Below are 21,998 nucleotides of genomic sequence, written 5' to 3'. Positions count from 1 at the left end.
TCATTTCACTGGTGTGTGTTAGACCTGAATCTGAAAAGCTGTATTGAGAGTTTTGGCTAACCTCAAATACCAGTCAGAACAGCAAGGAAATAAAGCGTCAGAGGAGAGGACTGCTATGGGTATCCCTAGCCTTGTGATTCCTGAGGAACCAAGAATATCTCTGCCTTCTTTTGATCTGCTTCCTTCCTTCCTTCCTTCCTTCCTTCCTTCCTTCCTTCCTTCCTTCCTTCCTTCCTTCCTTCCTTCCTTCCTTCCTTCCTTCCCCCTTCCCCCTCTCTCTTTCCCCTCTCCCTCGCCCCTCTCTCATTCCTTAGTAGTCTTCTGTCAGGAGCCATCTAGGAGAGGTTAAGGCTAGAAGGTGACTTTCTTGGTGGTGGCCCACCTTTTTTGGGGGGGCGTGGCCTAAGATGAGTGAACTGAGAGGCAAAGTCCCAAAAGACTTCATCTCAGGATTGCTTCTTGCAACTGATACTCCTTTTCCTGTCACTATTACACAGTCTAATGATTCCTGGGTATTAGCCCACCCTATTGGGCAGATTTCCTGCAGATCAACATAAAGATTAACTTCCATGAATTAATGCGGTTATAGAATTCCTGGTTTAATTCAAATAATTTTAGGAAGAATATTTTAAGAGATGATTTTAGTTGTTTTGCCAAAAGGATATAATAAAGTTAGAATCAAGAATAGAGTGTACCCACTTTTCATAAGATAGTAGATGAAGGCTGAATAATAAGGAATGCACTGAGCGTTCACAATTACACTAAAAAGACAAATAAGCCTGGGACAAATTTGTGATCAAGGAAAAACATTCATTATAGGTCAGATCCAAGGATGAAGCCACAGGTGTGCACTCTGATAAAGTGAGACCATGCGAATTTGTAGCTTTGAACTTATAATGAAACGCTGCTTTGAAGTTAATATCAGCATCCTTCTGTAACTCCCCTTTTATGTAATATTTTATCTATAAGGTAATGTTCTAAAGAACTTTTGTCTAAGAAGGCATAAGAGGGCCAGAGAGAAGGAATAAAGTGTGGCTCTGGGGCTCAATCCATCCATCCACCAAATGTGTGTGTGTCTATATATTTGCCATGTTTGCCATGGATATGTTTGTATGTATGTATGCATGCATGCAAGAACACTTGTGGAGCTGATGAGAAAAGTGGTCAGACCTGGCTTTTGTGTGTGTGTGTGTGTGTGTGTGTGTGTGTGTGTGTGTGTGTGTGTGTGTGCATATTGCCTGCATAGAATATTTTCTGTCTTTTCTTCTCTTTTCTTCCTAGTTCATGAAGAGTTAATGGGTCCAAGCTTCTTACCTGGCCACGGCAATACAGACAGGAACTCTAACAATTAATTTCTTACTTAGTTACCTGATGCTCCCAGCAGGAATAATTATCAAATGTCTGTCTGTCTGTCTGTCTAAACTTACACTTAAGAGTTAAAAGAGTGCAGAGTTTCATGCTGGGCATTCTTGCCAGGCCCAGATAATTAAGTTTTGTTCTGTCAGCAGTATTGACCCCATAAATCGCCCCCTCACAGTCTCCAGCACCCCCATCTGTTATCAGCATGACCCCAATCACCCCCCATTCCCCATTCTCTGCCCTTCCAGAGAGAACCAGTGCTGGGGCAGGCTCCTGGCAGGCAGTCTTCTCTGCTAGCTGAAATGACATGCCACTGTGAGACGTTCTCTGTGCTAGTTCAGAAGAGAAGCCCCACCTGTCTTTCACGTGAATCACAGATGGCACGGCCCCTTCTTTATCTCTTGCATGATGGGTCCATGGTGGTTGCATAATAACAAGGATGTCCTGCTTGGGTCAAACTGAAGAGTTTTGTTTTTTTTTTTAAGCTCTCATCCCCTGCCCCCTCCCCTGCTCTGTCTTCTTGCAAAAAGAAGGCCATGTGAGCAGAGCAAGCCAGACAGTGGCTACTGTCAGTAATCTAGGTTAGCCCCAAGGACAGGAGAAGGAGAAAGGCTACATGCTGGTGACATATCTGGGAATGGAGGGTAGGTGTTTCTCAATCCTAACCAGACCCACCTGACTGCCTTCTACCCTGACTGGTGTGTGTGGGATATCAATCTGCTGGTATGCCTTGATCTTCCTCTCTATCTTGGGCAATAGTATTACATACAAGGCTTGTAGCCCTTCAATGTTTGCCACTCTAGTCAGCAACCACAGGCCTTTACCTTTCCTCTATATCTCTAGTTACACCAATTACCCTATTTACAACCTATCTCCTTGAGTGACAACCTCTGACTAACTTGGTGAGATTTGTCCCTCAGGAGGAAGTCCTGTGCTCATACCAAACCTTGCAGAGTGGCTCAAGTGCTTATATCTGTTGGCCTAGCTTCCTCATTTGGCTCCCAGAAGCAGTGTCTGGCACACAGTAGGTTGTGAGGACTGCTAGCTCGCTTCCTTTCTTCCTGTTTTCTGGCCTAAGAATTGTCCCTTGTCTCCTCTCACCCCTAGCCCTACCCAACTTGTGTTGCCTCGGTAGGGACTTTAAAATGAGTGGTTCTGCATTGAGCCAGGTGGTGGCTACCTGCCACAGTTCCGGCTAGGCTGTTGGCTGGGGGTGGCTTCTCTGTTTTCAGAGCTGATCTGAGCCCACTGACTACCTAGGGACATAGAAATTGGCAGACGATCCCCAGCACTTTGGACAGTTGGTGGGGAAGCCAGACACCATGGACGCCGGATAGTACTCCAGCAACTCCAGCAACTCAAAGCAGCCTTTTCAAGAGAGAGGTGCAGACTCTCTTGTGTCCAGATCTTCTGCGAATGACTTGCTTCATCTGAACTACCAAGTACCCCTAAAGTACAACAGAGGTCTATGGGTTTAGGTGGTGAAGACCAGAAATCTTTGTTCTGAGCACCAACTACCTAGGATTCCACGCTGGCCCTGCTGAATTCCACATCCATTTTGGAGGGTAAATCGCTTAAGCTCCATGTGCTTTGATTTTCCCATCTTGATACATGGCTAGGACTATTTCTTCAGAACCCACCAGAGAGCTTTAAACAAAGGGTCACACCCAGAAAGTCTTCAGAAAAGTACCCATCGGGTCAGAAGCACGTAATACAATTTGGTGGCTATTTTCACTACTCTTGGTGGCATTGTCTTCAGGATCAGTGGGAGACAAGCAACCAAGGGATGTTTCCTTCCTATCTGTAAAGGACACAGAGGGTGTGGGCATTGATGACACAGAAGTGGACATGTAAGATGACATAGAAGAAAACACAAATTAAAACCCAAAATGACTAGAATGACTGGAGCTAGGAAGTAAGAAGTGACGTTGGAAAGAAGCATAGAATTTGTTCTGATCTTCCTAGGAAGGCGACTGAGAGGGGAACCATCCTTGCCATCCCTCAGTTCTGGGAAGTGTATTCCACAATAAAGAAGAGCACCCTTCTTTTGTGACCTTGAGGTCTGAGAGCGACTGTCCTAAGTATATAGATCACAAACATTTTCACAGATCTAAGATTTTTAGACCCAAACTCTGAGAGGATAAGTTTTGAGGAGATCTGAGGAAGGACCAGAGCGACAGACAGTAAATGAAGGAATGCACGTTCTGTCACTCAGGTGTGAACAAAGGGGATGACCAGGAGTGGGGAGGAAGGTCACCCTTAGATGTCTCCAGAGAACTACAGCCTGAAGACTGAGGGCCTCAGCAGTCAAACGGAATTCCAGCAAAAGCCAAAATGTCTCCCAGGGGTGATCCAACACCAGCCCATGGTAGGGAGCATCCCATTTTTGCAAACCTTCCTTTGGAAGGCAGTGCCATGGGAGGATGCTTACTGTACTGTCCAGGAGAACGGAGATACATTTTTCCTCTTGTCTCTGAGGGGAACATGTCTTCCACCCTTGAATGTGGATTCACATCTTTGACAAAAACAATTCACTACAGAAAGGTCCCCTTAGAGGCCAAGGAAAGGCTGTCTAAAGCTTCTTCTATATCACTTTAAAAATTATTATTCATAATGAAATACACCAAGGTCCACAGTACAGTTAGAGAAGCAGTCTCCAGTGAGACGTGATAGTGTTATCTGCTGCCCATCTTCTAATATGTTGCTTCTCCCATGAGTCCTAGCTGCAGGCAGCATCTCTGGCAGGTCTGCTACTATTTAAAACGTCCTGGACAAGTGTGACCCCAGGGCTCCCACAATCCTACCCTAGCTCTGCTGTACCCAGGCACATACTAACTGGCCTGGCATCACCTCCCTCACAGGCTTCCTCATGGGCAGAGCTATTCCTGACTCAGTATTATGTACCCAGTGCCTATGTGCTGCCAGGCCCATGGCAGAGAGAAATGCCATGTGCTTAGAAGCAGGTTTCGGGGGCTAGTTTAACCTCTAGCTGTCATTTACTAGGTGTGTGGCCTTGGCCAACCTATTACAAATTTTCAAGTATCAGTTTTCTTCTTTGTAAAACGGGATTGAAAGGAGTTCAAACACAAGGCACAAACACACACACACACACACACACACACACACACACACACACACACACACACACTTTGAGCTAAATGAGACAATGAAAACTAAACTTTCAGCATGGAATTTGTCTTATTTACTCCATTAGGAGTCAGCAAGCTATTTCTGCAGGAGTTGAGATAGTCAACATTTGTAGTTTTGTAGGCCCTGTGTTCTCTGTCTGAACTGCCATGGTAGCATGAAAGTCAAGGACAAAGTGTCAGTGAATGAACACAGAATGTTTCAATAAAACTTTATCCATCAAGCAGGTAGCCATGGTTTCTAGATGGCAGGCTTTGGTTCTCCAATGCGAAACAGGGATGAGCAGCCCTGAGGGTGAGGGAAGAAGCATCAGTGTTATAATGGCCATTTCAACAAAAGCGCCTGGAATCTTAGAGCTAGGTATGGTAGGTCTTGGTTCAAACCTTATCTAAGTAAATCCTGTGTGTTCTCCGAGCCTCAGTTTACTACAACATGGAATTCATGGTGACAAGTGAAGAGGCCTTTATCCCAAGAGGCTGGTTTGTGGTTTAGTAGAGGAGGCATGCTGCTAGGTATTTAGTGACATCTCAGAAGCATTGGTATGATGGCGACGGTGACATTTAAGTCAACTGAGCCACAGCTTACTCTTTCCTCAAAGCAACAGTATGGCTACTTCCGCAGAGCCAGAGTGTTGGATCCTAAGGGAGTCATCTCTTTCACTTGGCAGGGATGGGGTTGCGGGGAGACCCCTGACAATCCCATAACCATAAGCCAGCCTGCTCACCAGTGACTTAGAATTCCCAACTCCATCAGCATCAAAGCACATAGAGCAGAGAGATGACTGCAAGTCAGAAACAAGCCTCAGCATCTCCCCTCGCTGTCCTCAAGTGGATCTGAGCACGACAAGGTCAAAAGATCAGTCTTAGAGAATATGAATTTTTGTCAGGGCTGTGCAGAGCTGCTTGGGGAGAGCTTTGGAGCAGCCCCAGGAAGCCCCTTGATGCTGCATTGCTTTGTTTGATATTAGTGTCCTGGAAACAGAGCTGTCCGCATTGCACATTTTGTTGGAGGATGATTATTGCTGTCAGAGGTGAGGCTCACAGTGTCCCTTTCCTATCCCTTAGGGGTGCACAAAGGCTGCCTGGTGAATGTGTATACCCAGTGTTCAGACAGCAGTGTCCGTCAGTCTATCTGCCTTTATATATTCAAAAGTGATTTTGTTGGTGGTGGTTGGTTGGTTGTATTTTTTTTTAACACTTTCTTTGCCTTGAATATTTCAGACTAGGAAAATAGATTCTTAGAGTCCTAATTAATGCTAGCAAGCCTGCGCTCCGATCTTGTACTAACTGGTATTGCTTTTTTGCGTTTGTAGTCTCCCTTCACTAAGATCATGAGATTCTCACTTTTTTTCTAACATGGGCCCCAATATTAAACCCATAACTTTGTTTTTCCCTTTCTTCCTCCTTGCTATCGTCTTTTTTTTTTTCTCCATGAATCTCCCATTTTGTCATTATTTGCCAAATACTGTACTGGGCATCTCAGTTCATGGGAGGCTGGGGGTACAGTAAAAGACAGGGTAGTAAGAGGCTGGTCTGGGAGAGGTCAGAGGTCATGGTGCTGTGCATGTCCTCTGCTGGGTCCCAGAGCTTACATGTAGCCTCTCCCCATCCTGCCTGATGGAGGGCAAAGCTCGGCTGAGACTGAAGAAAGGTGACAAGTTTGAGTGGCTAACTGAGAAGGGTGCAGCAAGTCCAGAGGGATGCTTTCCACGAAGATGCAAAATGGAGAGAGCATCCTTCCATATGAACTTGGTGGTTTGGGTGGGACCGAGGGAAGTGACAAATGTCCGGAGAAACCTGGATGGTGGGAGGCCTGGCATGAAAGACTCTAAGTTAATGGGGTCTTCTGAAACTCCTCCTAGCTTCTGAAACCTAAGGTACATGGAGGAAGCAGACTTCCATCTCAAGTCTTTTGGTCCTTGGTAGTAGTCATGTTAAGATTATTGTCTGCCTGATCCACCTCTGCCAAATGGAAACTCATTAGCACTATTACATGCCTTTGATGAGTGAACTGTAGAATAATCCATTTTGACTCAGTATGTAAAGGTTGATACATACTATGTCTCAAAGCATTGAGGCAGGGGGGTGAGGGTGAGAGGATCAGGAAGTGTTAACCAAAGAGGATTCTGAGAGTAAAAATTAGGTATATTTCCTCTTATTACTGAATTTCAGACAGAACGTGATCTGGAATTGAATTGCAATAAAGCAGCAAACAAAAGCCAGCCAATAGTAGATTAGCCATTTGTCTAGTACTGCCTCCCTTCTTGGAATGCTTCCAATATGCCACATGGTCATGGTCCTGCCCAGTATCTGACTGTGTAAGTGTTGTGACAAAGAAAATGGAGTCCCATGAGAAAATAACAGTGAGCATGACTTACACTGGGAACATGAGTGACAGCTGCTCACAGGAGGAGAGTGGGCATTGCTTGATGAGAGAAGAGGATGCTCCAGACAGACAAACCCTGGGAACACTGCTGCAGACAGGAGAGGCTTTTGATCTCTGTAGCAGCTAGTGGAAGGTGAGGGAGGTTAGAGCACAGAGTTCAGAGGAGTTTTGTGGGAACAGTAATGTCTGTCCCAAAGGACATGGATGATACAATCAATCAATCAATCAATAAGAAAGCAAGCAAGACAAAAGGATGACATCAAGACTTTTAAGTAGTGTTAGTAGGGGGAGACATGTAGGATGGAAGGGTGTTATATTTGCCCTGTAAAATAATCTTTCTGGTTATGCTGAGAAAAATGAACCAGATGGGCAAAGGTAAAAAGGATGACCAGCAATGTGTCTGTCACTATCATCCAGGTGAGAAATGGTGGCAGGATGGTGAGCTGAATAGTGAAGATGGTAAGAACTGAATAAATTTAGAAAAATATTTTGGGCAGGCTAGTTAAATGGCTCAGAAGGTAAAGGGGCTTGCTGCCAAACCCTGTGACTTGAGTTCAATCCCTGGGACTCATAAAGGGAAGGGAGAGTACTAACTCTACATATGTGTGCTGTGGTATATGCCCCCTTCCTCCCCAAACAAACAAGTAAAACAAAATGGGAGTAAGGTTAGAAATGGCTTAGTTGTTCGTGGTGATGCTGGAGAGGCAGATATAGAATCAGGAAATGACTTTGCTATTCATGGCTTGGGGAAGCAACCTTCTTAGCAGGTTGTGTCACGTGGTCTGTGGACTCTGTGGGGCCAGACCCTCTTGATTATTGAAATATGATGTGGCTGCCACGTTTGCTTCCATCTGTTGGGGTGGAAGGCATGCTCTTCTGCAAGGAGGTTTGGGGCAGTTTCTTGCTCTAGGACTTGGAATACAAGTGATGTGCACCATGCCACTTCGGGTGTCACTGCATTGGAGAAGGTACCAGAATGCCCATGTGGCTCGTATTTCAAAGCCAGAGGAACCATGGGTCGGAATCTGGACATCTGAATCTTCAATGATTGTACTAATGTGAGAAACACCATCCACAACTATGAAAGGACCAGAAACTGTAGGCTAGCATAACCCTGATGGATGCCCTAGCTATCACTCTAACTGCTATTCCAAAGAAGGGCTTCCTGGAGACAGCCCAGGAGTAGTCAGCATCACTGAGAATGTTTTCATTGATGGCTATGAGTGCTGCCTACATCCTCACAACCAAAGTTACCCATTCTCAAAGAAGTGGAGACTCTGCCAAGCTCCTACTGTAGCAAGCGGCACAGCAGGGTTTAAAGCAGGGTCGTGTAGTTCACAACACATGGTCTTCTGACTGTGTGATTATGTAGCAAGAGACTACCAGTTACTCAAGGTAGGCCACTCCTGTGGCCCTCTGAAAGGGGAAGTCTTAACTTGGCTTGAGACAAATAGAAAGTTCTATATTTCCATCACTTTGTGTTCAAGTTTCCAGGAGGCCATCTAGAAACCTGGTTTCAGACGTGATGCCATGTGTCTGTTTAATATAGGAGAGGCCACTCCCTTTGCTCTTAAAATGACTCTGGAAATCCTTTCTGAGCAACCTAGGTCTGTAGGCAATGAATCTGGTCTAGGCCTTTAGCAGTGAGCTCAGGCAATCCTCCATCGCCTATAAAGGCCTGGATTAATACAGAGTTGTAAGTGCTAAGAGAATTCATGGATCTAGCAAGTCTTTATGATACCTCATGGTGGTATGTGAGTATAAGAGGCTGGGGGAGACATTTCCATAAAAGGAACCTGGTGAGCAAGGCAGGTGGATAGGAGTTAGGGTGCTTATAAGGAGCAGGGAGGAGGGAAATCATTTCCGGTAACAATAAGTGCAAAGGCCTTCAGGGGTGTGTGTGCATGTGTACATGTGTGTGTGTACGTGTATACATATGATATATATCATAAATGTATATTATGTACATATGTGCATGTACATGTATATATACATATATACATATGTATGTATGCATGCATGCATGTATGTACGTATGTATACAGGCCTCAAAGGAAGACCCACTGAAAGGGCTGAAAGGGCAGTCTGGGTGCAGACCTAAGGAAAGAGGGTCTCTGGCCCAATGTCCTCTGGAGAGTTTGTAGGACTGGAGGCAAGGGAAGCCTTCCTGGTATGTTTGGTGGTATGTATCTTTCCTGGTATGTTTGGTGGTATGTATCTTTCCTGGTATGTTTGGTGGTATGTATCTTTCCTGGTATGTTTGGTGGTATGTATCTTTCCTGGTATGTTTGGTGGTATGTATCTTTCCTGGTATGTTTGGTGGTATGTATCTTTCCTGGTATGTTTGGTGGTATGTATCTTTCCTGGTATGTTTGGTGGTATGTATCTTTCCTGGTATGTTTGGTGGTATGCATCTTCAGTTCTTTTCTTTGGTTGCAGTGATACTGACCTAAGTGAGCATTCTTCCCCCAAACCTATAGGACAGGTGGGAAAGTGGTAGCCAAGTCACAGGAGAACTCAGGAGCCCCTCAACCTCTACTTTCTCACTTGCAGGAAGATATTCCATTCACTGTCTCTGTCTAGTGAAGGTTCCTCCATCAACTGAGAAGAGTCCCTTTATCTAAGTAGAAAGTGACACTCTGCTAGATACTGGGAGTGGTCTCCACTCACTGAACATAAGCCAGATTGACCACATCAGAATTTCAGTTAGCAGTGCTATACAGACTGGTTGTCAGGGGTATTAACCCCCACATCACTCTAAATAGGAAATATCTCTGTGTGGGAGTGTCTAGGCAGAGGACCATGGAGCTTTAGAGTTGCTCCCCAGCAGAGGCGATTCAGGGAAGAAAATGGCCTCTGGGACCAGGTAGACCCAAGTTTGAATCCCAACTCTACCATTTTCTGGATGTGTGATGTTGACAAGCCATTGAACTTCCCCAGGCCTCAGTTACTCATTTGCCATGTTAAAATACCAATTGAAATCTTCTCACTGGGCTGTAGGTCGAAATGAGATGAGATCATGCAAGATAGGCATACATGTTTTTCTATAGTGTATTTGGTAAGAGCTCTGAACACTGAAACGTTCAGAATGAGAGCAGGATCTTCAGCCATGTGATTGATTGAAATCTAAGTCCAATATCATCATAGCCAACAATTCTTTGAAAGAAGCTAGAACTTAGTGTGGCTTATACTAGCCTTTAAATGTTGGTAACTGTTTTAGTTTTTACATTGTCTGGGGTGGGCAACCTGAACCAAACTGAAAGCTGCCCTTTGTAACCTCTGGATTTTCCTTTCTGCAAAGACCTGGCTTAAACCTAGGGTCCTAGATATGAATAGCCTGGGGCTTTTAACAAAGATGAGGGCCTGCAGGCTGTGGTGGGCTGAAGGCAATGAATTGCCCTAGTCTTCTGGAGCAATATCATTTACTTATCAGGCCCCGAGTATAAGCTTGTGAGATATTCACAAGCAACCTGAAATTGAGTGTAGCAGGTAGGCACCATAGTAGTGTCCCTTGATGGTAGCCAGCACAATGCCAGAATATGCATTCAGGAATTTCAAACCATTCAGCGCTCATGCCAGCTGTTGCTTTTATTTGAATATGCAACGTTTTATCCCCAACATAAGTAGGTTCATAATTTTGAATGCTTGGTACCTGGGTGGTGGCATTATTTTAAAAAGTTCTAGAAACTTAGGAGAAAGGGCCAAGCTGAAAGAAGTAGGTCACTGGAGATGTTGTCTTTGGAAGTATATCATCTCTGCCTGCTTCCTATCTTACTGTCTCCTTCCTGGTCCCACACCATAGGAAAAGTTATCCCCAGCCACAGGTTTCTGGTGCCAAGATCAAAGCACCAAATGGCTGTTGACTGACTCCTCTGAAAACGTGAGCCCAAATGAATACTTTCTCCCTTAAGTTGCTTTTAGCAGGTACTTGGTTATCACAGTAACACAAAAGTGATTAACATAGCTGTGATTGGCTCCTCTGTGCTTTGGGGACTTAAATTAAAATGAGAAGACTTTGGGACAAATTAAAACAGGCAGCAAGTTATCACACACTGGCAAAGGAACATCTAAGCAGCCATTCAAAGAGTCGTATTAATTTATCAGAGGGCATAAACCTAAGCAAGGTTTTGAGTCGGGACACTAACAAGGCCAGGCCACTCCTGGCTAGCTTGCTTTTGCTGTCAGAAACAATTGAGAAGCATTCCCGACTTTAAGTTTGCTTGGGCAGCTCTCACCTACTGCTGGAAATGTGTTCAGGGTGCTGAACAACCTATCTCTATGCAGAGGGAAGTGAGACCATCAGGTAATGCATCCTGAGTCCGTTTCAGAGGCAGGCACTGCCCTGCCTTGGTGGGGTCAAATAAGAAGGGGGCAGTGAGCAGAGCAATCCCCGTTCCCACCAAGCTATAGCCTGTAAAGTCCCGCCAATGGAAAGGTGCACACACAACATGTAAAGATTGAGAAGTTACCAGTGAAATGGAGCAAAGGACACAGCTAGGAACAAATCTGAGACCCAGGCATGACGGCTGTGCAAGTGTTTCTGGCACCTGTGACTCTTGGTTTGTTTTGATATTTACTGTTTTCTTTGTTCTTTTTTTTTCCCTTGTTGCAAAGGCTCTGGTTTCACATTTGGCCAGGCCAATTCTTAGGAATGCAGAGGCACATTACATCAAGGTGCATAGGAGCCCAATGGAGGCAGGAGGAGCAATGTCTCTCCGGAAGGATGCTCGGGAAAGAGTCCCTGGCCACTTCTTCTCTGTTTACTCTGTTGGGATTAAGTGCCTAATAATTGGGTTCCTGCAGAGAAGCAGCCAGAGTTTGTAGCTTGTGTGATTGGAACAGTTTAGAAAGTCCAAGCAGTTAATGATAACAGTAACTACCGTTTAGTGAAGACTAGTTGCCAGGCATTGTGGTAAGTGCCTTCTTCTCATTATGTAATTTAATTCTCACAGAAACCCTCTGCTTGAAAAGCGCAGTCCTCTCTATTTTACACAGGAGGAAATTAAGGCTTGGTGGGGTCAAATCCTTGTTCAAGGTCACACTGCTGGAAAGTGGCAAAGTGAAAATTGGACCAAGAGTCACTAGCTGTAGAGCCATGCTTCTCACCTAAGGGGCCTCTCACCAGCCATACTGAGCTGTTTTGCAAAATGGCTGGAGACATTTTTGGTCATTCTTACCAGGAATGGGTATTTCACTGACACTCCTAGGTGAACACCAACAATATCCTGGGCTTCCCATAGAACACAAGACAGCAAGCTTCCACCTCCCACATCAAAGAATAACCCTGAATGCCAACCGAGACAACAATGCAGACTTCCCGTAGAGCCACAAAGCTGACCATCACTAATCCATATTCTTTTGCATTGCACAAAATAGTCCTACTCTATATTGAAGGGTTGTTTCTCTTCTGTCTCTTGCTCTGACCTCATCTACAAGCTGCGATGGAGCAATTTAGATCAAGCCATTCCCAGGTAGAGCTTTCAGTGACCGACAGGACAAGGGAAACCCCACTGGGTTTTGCAGCCCCATTTCAGGTTCAAGTTCATGAATGCCAGAAAGGAACTCATTAGAGTCTTACAGGCTGCAGGACAAATGTTAATAGCTTCACCTTTAATTTAAGCTAGGCTTTATTTTTATAGCTGGTCCTTGGGTAGCAACTAGATTTATTAGGGCATTTTAACAGCTGAGGCAAATCAATAAAGCACAGAAGCGTGTGATTTGTGCTATTTGCAAATATAAAATTCAGTACTCACATAAACACACACGTAGATGGACAGACAGACTCATACATGCTCTCTGAATATAATTCAAATTTTGAAACTGAGCCCAACTCAAACAGTTGGAGCTTTGAATACAGTCCCTAAGCTATGAAGTGGACTAGGGTGAGAATGGATTAAAAAGGCAATCCCAAATCAAACTCTAACTGTTGGGACGAGAGAGGACATTTCTTAAAGCATAATATCCTAGATGATAAGTCTGCCAGTTTAAAAGTACAAGCAACATAATAAATGGTTGGTACCACTACCAGTACCACAAAACTAAGTGCAATGCAAGCTAGTCCGGTCCTCTTGGATGGTCTCTGCTGATGTTATCAGTGACAATGCATTGGGCATCTCTTGTTGCATTAAACTTTAAAATGAGATCTGGGGCATTCTCCCCACTTGACAGATGAGGACTCAAGTTCAGAAACTGTGGAAACATGTTCAAGGTCACAGAAGGTAGTTGTGGGCAGAGAGCTCCTGCAGCAGATGTGAGCAAGCACACATCAGTCAGTCCACCTAAAAGAATGTGTCTGGCAGGATGGTGAGAGTCTGTGAATTATTTAATCCCTTGTACCACATCCCACTGGCTGAACCCACTTTCTTCCCTCATCTTTGTTCAGACTTGATATGCTTATCTCGTGTAGAAGCTGGGTGTCCCATGAAGCTGTTTACATTTAACTTGGATACAATGCAGTAGAATTTTAAAAAATCCAGTTTCTAGTCAGAGGAGCCACCTTTCACATGCTAATGGCCAACTGCTGCTAGTGACTGTCACACTGGGCAGGACAAGCCATTTTCCTCCATTAAAACACACTAGGTTAGAGATTAAGGAAATAAAACCAGCGGGGTATGTACGTAGCGTCTCAGGAAGGTTAGAAAGATGCTATTTGGTCTGTAATGGCGCAAACGAAGCAAGTATAAACCTCCAAGAGTTTTTCTTTTGAAGGAAGGAGTTCTAAGGGTTGTTGTGGACTTTCAGACAGGTGATAAGCAAGGGATACTGTCATCATGGTCATTCTCAGCCATTCCTCTGGCAGGAACTGTTAGCCCCATTGTGTGGTTGAAGCAGCTGACCAACATTTGAGTATCCTAAGAAGCAGGACAGAGATTCGAACTCAGGTCTGCTTCCCAGGCCTACAACATCCCTTTACTCTCTGTCTACACCTCAGTTCTCAATACAAATAAGAACTTTGTCTCCACTCACAGCCCAGTGTCACCTTGAGTCATAGTGTGCAAAGGTAAATGCCATCCAGCTCCCAGAAATCGGTCTGAGTGTGAAAGCCACAGCAGGACACACGGGGATGCTTGCTTTTCTTGGTCCTAATTCTCACGGCCACACAGCTGCCACTCATACAGTCTGCACCACAAAATGCCATGCAGCATCTGCCACCAGCATTGCTGCTTTAATGACTCTGCAAGTCACCAGGGTGCCTTTCTCCTGGCACTAGGAAGAGGTTCGGCATGGAACAGTCCTGGCAACACACGGTATTTCTCTTAATGGCACCAAAGCCACCAGGCTTATCCATGTCTGGGGCCTGGTGTTAACCGAGACATATGTTCTCAGAATACATATTCCTGGCCCAGATGGCTTTCACAGCTCTTTATGGCCAGAATTCCCAAATGCACATCCTGAGCCTACCCATTTACAAGGGAGGAGAGTCACCCGACAGACACATAATGGCTTGGCGTGGCCATCTAAAAGAAGCAGGATATTTCTTCCCAAGCAGGTTGTCTCAGGGAGTGTGTAGGGAAAAAAAAATTTTTTTTCAAGCATTGAAATTACAAGTAGGCAAGGTCACGATAAAGTCATTTAAAATTGCATCCCAAGACAGCTTGATGGCAGAGGACCTACCACCCCTCCCTGTTGATTTATTGCTTACTTTTAACTTTTTAAAGGAAAGACTAGCTGATAGATTGCACTGCCTGTGGTGGGAGACATGCTTGCCTTTTCCCGGGCCTGATTCATAAAACAGAGGGCGCTTCCCTGAGGTCACCATGTAAATGTTTAGCACAGAATGAAGACAGGATGCCACGCTCACCCAGGTGACCCAGGTGGAGGGATGGAATCCAAGTCCCCAGAATGATCCACTACACTTTAGCCACGAGGCTGAGGAAGTCAGGCTGGCAATTTCTAGTGGGATCCCCAAGGCATCTGAACTAAGGTCATTTTCCAGGGACCTATGGTAGACGGCTTCTTGTTTCTGGTCAGGCAACCAGGTCCTATCTCTTTGGACCAGATTGTGTCTAGTTCACCATGATATTTTATCATCTAGACTAGGTTAATCATTTGCTCCAAAGAGACTATTCTAATAAGGACCAGTTTCTAGACCCTGCATATATTTGAGGTATGAGTCACCTGGACATAATGACAAGTAAAACCCTGAGGTTTCACAGGACATCCAGGAAATACATTTCCACATCTATAGATGCTCATCGACCCAGCTAAGGGCAGCTGCTACTCTGGCTGTTAATCTCAGAGACTTAGCATCTTTTATTGATGTTTTTACTTTACTTTATTATTAGTAGACCCTAGCCCATTAATTTATTTAATGGATCAGATATGTACTATGCTTAGAAAATGGATTAGAAAACCATTGTTGTTGTTGTTGTTGTTGTTGTTACTATTATTAGAACTGCATGCCCCTCAGATCCACATTAAGACTGCTGCTTACCATGCACATCCAGGTCTTATACAAGCTGTTAATGAGAAAGCCCTCTCTTTTCTTCCCATTCTACATGTGGGGCACACATTTCAGCAGCACCAACAGCTGCTCCTATTCTGCTGAGCTGTACATCAGATCGCTGTCCTTGTCCCAGCGTTGGGATGGGGAATGTGGCCAGTGACATTTTTCCAGGTCTGTTTATTAGCTGCTGGTGAGCATTCCTCTGAGACAATGTGAGGTGGAACTCAAGCAGCCATTATGCTTTATGAGGACATAATGCCCTTCAGGTTTAATTTCACATGATACTAAAGCAATGTTCGCATTCAGATCATTTTTGTCTGTGTTCATATAAAAGGGCACAATATTAAAGGAGCCTATGATTATCCCAGAAGTCTGTACCACACAAATGGTGCAAATTGACTTCAATCCCTTTGTCTCACTGTGAAACCAATAAAAGACGGAGGAGGGTACCAGGTCACCAGCTCATAACAACAGATTCCTTGGAGGCCTAGAGACCAGGAAAGAAAATCAAACGGGGGACTCTATTCTACCGCCCTGGGAGATCCTTCACTACTGATGCCCCGTGGGACTGTGAGTGGTGTTCCTATTCTCATTCCCATGATGCTTTCTGGATCGGGACTGTCTTCTGTAGAGTGATGTAACCACGTCCCCATCTCTGAGTTTGGAGCAGGGTTCAGGTTTGACTGCATTCCAGCCTTCAGAGTCACCAGAGTCTCTTGCTCTTCTAGGACCTAGCACCTGCTGAAAGACCTGATGATACAAGGAACTCAGGCTATGAGAATGGAAAGTAATTAAGCTCTTCTTCTCTTCTGACGTCTTATCTTCTGTGTTTTAGTCATTGTCTAACCTGGTTCTTCCTTCTATTTGATTAGAAAATGTGGTTCTGATGTATAAACACTTTCTTATTATCTTTTTGGCATTCAAGATTGTGGCTCTACTTTGCAGAACAAGAGTGTTAGATAACTTTAGCCACACACACATACACACACACACACACACACACACACACACTCCTTAGTATTAGGGTTGTGTCTGTGTTCATGTGTGTGTTCTCTTAGGGTCTTCTGGATTCACCAGCATTCTCCTCTGCATTAATTATTGCAGCAAAGAGCTCCTCCCACTGACACTTGTTTCATCTAAACAGAATCTTTAAGTGTTACAGTGTGTGGTAGAATGTGTGTGTGTGTGTGTGTGTGTACAAGTGTCTGTTAAAAAGTTTATGTGCTAGGATGTATGTGTGTATATGTGTATAATAGAATGTGCAAGAATGTGTGTGCTAGAATGTATTAGAATGTGTATACTAGAGTGTGTTAAAATGGGTATGCTAGAATGTATTAAAATGTACAAATGTGTGTTAGAATATATGTATTATAGAATGTTTGTGTTAGAATGTATGAGCCTATATACATGTTAGAATGCATTGTATGTGGTATGATGTTAGCTTATGTGCATAGTAACAGGTAGTGTCTGTGTACATGCACATGTGTCTTCTTCTATTCACACTGCATTGTATCCATGAAGTAGAAAGATGGTAGAATATTAGAGTGTTCTAGCCTGTTGCCTGATACCCACCAGGTTCTTAAGAAAAGAGGGCCTGAAGTAGAAACAGCTGAAGGGGTTTTCCCCCCAGGGGATACTGCTTTATTCTTTCAATCAACCATTTGAATAGATTACTTAATTAGCATTTATTGTTTGTAAAATTCTTTGTCCAGAAGTACCATTTTAGGGCCCGCAGTTTTGAAGAAAGACAATTTAATGGGTGATAATCTTGTATAGAATTTTCAAATTGATTTCTCGGTAGTAAATTGTTCCTCAATTGCAGTGCCTTCTTCACTCTCATTAGACACCCAGACTTCTTTCTAAATGCATTCATAACCATTAAAATGTTGTCTCCAGTTCCCTGTCATTTGAAACAGGTCATAACTCCAGGCGCAAACATTTAAAGGACAACTATACTTTCAGTTTCATTAGTGAGCTAGGAGAGCAGGGATTTGCTCTTGGGGTTTATAGAGCTCCGCAGCTCCTGATGCAAGCAATTCCATTCTCCCTGTCCCAGGAGGAGGGTTAACCTTTCTCTTTGTACACAAAATTGTTTGGTTGAAATTCCACTCTGCTGGAGTCTTATTTATCAGTCTGATGTATGGCTAGGACTACAGGGAGGCTCTCCAGAACCTGTTTACAATTTGCCTGCCCTAGTCTTTCCCCAGCAACACCCTGGGAGTTGAGCAAACTCATTGCCAAGGAAACTCGCTGACGGTGGAGGGCTGTTTGGGTCTATATTCAATCTGCTCTTTGGAGGATGGTACTCCAATACTACGTGATTCCAAAGAAGACCTGGAAATGTTGCAATATAACAAACAAATGAACACATTGACATTTCCTATATTTCTGGCCATTTGTAGGATTTTGGTTTTCTACAAGTGAGAAGCTTATGAACAAAACTTGTTCACACCTGACCTATATTCAGGGGGAGGTCAGTGGGATTTTACTATGTCCTCTACCTAGACCCAAAGTAGGTCTAAACAATGATCCTTCTCATCTGACTTTCTCGTTTTTTAACAAGGAGGGATTGTGTGCTTAGCAATTATTATAACAAACACAATGTTGATCCTGTTTAAGAACATTCTGGGTGCCCATCAAGAGGCTTTAAGAACATGATCTCTTAATCCTTAGTTCTAGTGGCGATTATGCTCAGGAAACTCAAAAGTCAAGACTGACCACATATAGGTTGTTAGGTGACTTGGATGGGTGCATGGATTGACAAGGCTACCCCTTCCATGGGGGCTTCCAGCTAAGTGAGCAGGGCTGTTCTTGCTTCTCAGAAGCCCCAGGCATTGGGTGCTTTATCTTTGTAGGTAATCAATTTCCCAAAGCAAGCCTTAGATTGCTTAAGGATGTTTTTTAAGCATCTCTCCTGAAAACTAACCTTGATTTTCAGTGGATTCTGCCTTCAAACCATGTCCCTCTAACAGTTAACTAGTATCATTAAATTTGATTGGTGGTAGCTTAAAACTCTTGACTGATGGTCAGCAACAGTCCTGACGAGATTGCCCAGTGGTTAGGAGCAATTTCCGCTCCTCCAGAGTACCTGAGTTTAGATCCCAGCACTGACATGAGGAAGTTTGCAACTGCCTGTGAGTCTAGCCCCAAGAAATTTGGTGGACTCCATGACATCTGCACACACGTGGCATTCATTCATGCAGACATACACATAGATAAAAATAAATCTTAAAAAGATACAGCAGGAGTATCAGGAATAGCAGTTAGCTTTGAGGCCCTTTGTATATAATTTATATCATTAACTTAACCTACTTCTACTTTACGGTTGTAAAATTGAGACCTTAGTGAGCTGAGTTACCTGTCTCGCAAAGGTCACATAACTAATATATTCACTCAAATGTTTTAGTGATTTTTTTATCTCATTTCTAAATTTGCCTGATTATGTTGAGAAATAGAAAGACAGACAGATCTATAACCTGAAACCTTCCTTCAATTACCATTGTACTTATTTCAGGTATAATAAGCCACCAATGGCCCGAGAGCAAAGTGTCTCATAGAAGAGTCCACGGGTAGAACTAGATGATGCCCTAAATGTGGGATGAGAAATAGAGAACAAGAAATCCAAGCATGAGTTTGGTGACACAGAAGTCAAGTTCCATAGCAAATCTGATTGAAGACAATATTTGGTTTTGAAAGTATCAGAGTAAAACCTATCTTTTAAAAAAATGTTATGCTGAATTCTGTCAAATTAAACTGGTCACACTAGATCAGACATACAGGAGAGAAAAGACGCCTTGATTCTCTATTTCTTATCTTCTCATATTTACAGTCCAACATAAGCAGGCAGCTCACGGGACTGTTACCTGGGCAACGTGAGAATTCAAGATGGAGCTGAGGTGTTCTTGCCTTGATGTTCTACTCTGCCAGGCTGGAGCATAAGCAGCTTACATTCTAAAAACAGAGTCCTCAAAGTATAGGATTCCCAGATAATCCATTACAACACGCTGCTCGCCTCCTGGCAGCCAGGCAATGCTGAGTGTGCTTGTCGGATAAGAGCCTGTTGTGTCTGACCCAGGTCTGGATGTCTGTGGAGCTGAGGAGCCAGCCACTCCACAGGGACCTTTGTGTCACTGTCTCTGCTTGTGCTAGGCTGCTGTCCCTCATCTCCTTGTCATGAGGTGACTCAGAGAGTTGGTGTAGGAAGCAAAGTAGTGTGTTTGGAGGCGTGGCCTCTAGAGCTCAGGTTTGAGTCTTGGCTCTGCTGCTGTCACCAGGCAACCTTTCGGTGTGGCTCTCAGTTCCCTCATCTGTGAGAATCAGATAGTCTTCGTAAAATTGTTAGTCATCCAAACTACTTCATACATTTAAAGTGTTTAGAACAGTGTCTGGTACAGAGTGCGTATCATATTGAGCTGATTAGGTAACCTCAAAATGTGGCTTGCTTTTTAGTAACAACCACAACTCAATCTCTTTTATGTGCCAGGAATTGGGCATACAGTAAGTCATTTAATGTTCAGCATATTCAAGATGCCTTTGTAGAATTTCATAAATATTACTGTACTGGCTAGTTTTGTGTCAACTTGACACAGCTGAAGTTATCACAGAGAAAGGAGCTTCAGTTGAGGAAATGCCTCTGTGAGATCCAACTCTAAGGCATTTTCTCAATTAGTGATCAAGAGGGGAGGGCCCCTTGTGGGTGGGACCATCTCTGGGCTGGTAGTCTTGGTTCTATAAGACAGCAGGCTGAGCAAGCCAGGGGAGGCAAGCCAGTAAAGAACATCCCTCCATGGCCTCTGCATCAGCTCCTGCTTCCTGACCTGCTTGAGTTCCAGTCCTGACTTCCTTGGTGATGAACAGCAGTATGGAAGTATAAGCTGAATAAACCCTTTCCTCCCCAACTTGCTTCTTGGTCATGGTGTTTGTGCAGGAATAGAAACCCTGACTAAGACAATTACCAATTGTCATCTCTATTTTCAGTTCAGGACAACTGAGGCATGGAAGTGAAATAAGGTGTCCAGGCCATATACCTAGCAAGGATGTCCAGATCCATAAGCAATAAGCAGGTGGCAGTCTTTGGAACCCATATGCTTAAACACTACTTTGTAAAGAAAATGCAAATGAGTTCTATATTTACTGTTCTAAATCTAAGATTGGGTTCCTTCATTGCAGGTACACTAGGCCACTCTGAGGCTGAAGCAAAAGATGGACATACTTTTTATTGCCTTACTGCCTGCAACTTCGCACCAGCGAAGGGCTGGTGAGATGGCTCAGTGATAAAAACACTTGCCATGGCCGATAACCTGAGTTTAATCGCTGGGACCCACATGTAGACTCCCGTGTGCTGTCCTTCACCTGTGCCCACGTGCTGTGGAGAATATTGTGCAAGGAGTATACAGATCCGCAGTTGAATTGCTAAATGACAGAAAGATAAAAAGAAAGAGAGAGAGAAAGAAAGAAACAAAGAAAGTGACACAGACTAGTGAAGTTGTCATAAAATCAAACTGTCAACACCAAGTATTTCTTTGAGCAAAAATCCAGCCTTTGGGCTGTTGATACCAACACTCATTCTTACCTTGGTCCAGGGTAGGGTTTCTAAAGTCTCCTACTGTGCCAAGTTTAAGCTCTAGTGTTCTGTAATTCCTGGGACTGTTAGTGTAGCACTCTGGCCGAGGTGACAGCAGTTTCCACACTGCCTTTGTCTGCAAAGAAAGCTCCTTGCATAGGTGAGGTTTCTGCTGACCAGCTTCGATTTCTAATAGGGAGAATCGTAGGCTGGATGGAAACTGGATGTCTCTTGAAGAGTGCTTAATTGATGGCTCGTGTGTTTCCTTGATTGTAAAACTCTGTACAGTCCCAAAGGAAGCAGATATGCATAAAAGGAGAAGCCAAGGGGAGGTATCAGTAGGGAAAGTAATTGTGGGTAGAAGAAGACTCAATGCCGCCCTCATAAAGAACCTTCTCTGGCCATGTGTAGAAAGTGATGAACTTGCATTTGAGAGATACGTATGGGAATCGGGAAGGGTTTACCGTGTAGAAGCAGATTGCCCTCTTTGTACCAGCGCTCTATTCTGGAAGCTGAAGCAGAGCATTAAATCGAGAGAGCCACCACGTTTCAAAAGAGAGGGACTTAGAAAGGATCACTACCAGGGCTGAAAGGGGCTCCCAGCTAATGTGTGCTCCCTGTGAAAGAAGTCTGCCTTTCAGCAAGGAAAGGCATTTAGCTGCTCTCTGAGGATTAGCATAAACTTGTGATATGTCTACCCTTTACTTCAAACCTCAGTAACATTGGAAAGCTTTAAAACATCACATTCAATTTTGCTTTGGACAGCATTAATCAGTTTCAATGATTTCTTTTTTTTTTTCGGTTTTTTTTTTTTTTTTTTTAATTCCAGAGCTGTATGAATAGGCTCCTTACCCAAGGAGACCACGTACTCTTTCTGGGGAAGTCTTATTTCTACCTATTGTGGTGCATGATTAACCATCTCACATAAGTGTTCTCCGTTGGATGCTAAAGTAAACTCCACCTTGAGCCCAGTGAAGAGTAGAATTTCCCAGCTAGGGAATAGCCCCCACATATGCTCAGAGAATGCCCTGGCCCTGCAGTAGTGCTTATACAGCACAGCACAGAAGTCATAGGATGCTAGGGGAACCACCCTGGGGT

The 21,998-nt window shown here is 44.0% G+C and overlaps 2 protein-coding genes across 5 annotated transcripts in view; one reads left to right on the top strand and one right to left on the bottom strand.

Annotated features, from left to right (window-relative positions):
• The window catches only part of Dock2 (dedicator of cyto-kinesis 2), a 557,091-nt gene that overhangs the window by 391,885 nt on the left and 143,208 nt on the right, over positions 1–21,998 (top strand). The window lies entirely within an intron of this gene.
• The window catches only part of Insyn2b (inhibitory synaptic factor family member 2B), a 107,821-nt gene that overhangs the window by 30,622 nt on the left and 55,201 nt on the right, over positions 1–21,998 (bottom strand). The window contains exon 1 of one of the 2 annotated variants that reach the window (XM_006514763.4): positions 15,326–15,936. The exons of the other annotated variant lie outside the window; for it this stretch is intronic. The gene's annotated coding sequence lies outside the window, so the exon portion shown is untranslated. Of the gene's footprint in view, positions 1–15,325; positions 15,937–21,998 lie in introns of those variants that run through there. 2 annotated transcript variants of the gene reach the window in all.

Source organism: Mus musculus, chromosome 11 (genome assembly GCF_000001635.26).
Source record: "Mus musculus strain C57BL/6J chromosome 11, GRCm38.p6 C57BL/6J".
NCBI classification, from domain to species: domain Eukaryota; kingdom Metazoa; phylum Chordata; class Mammalia; order Rodentia; family Muridae; genus Mus; species Mus musculus.
Note: the sequence above shows the minus strand (reverse complement) of the source record. Positions and strands in the feature narration are given on the sequence as shown.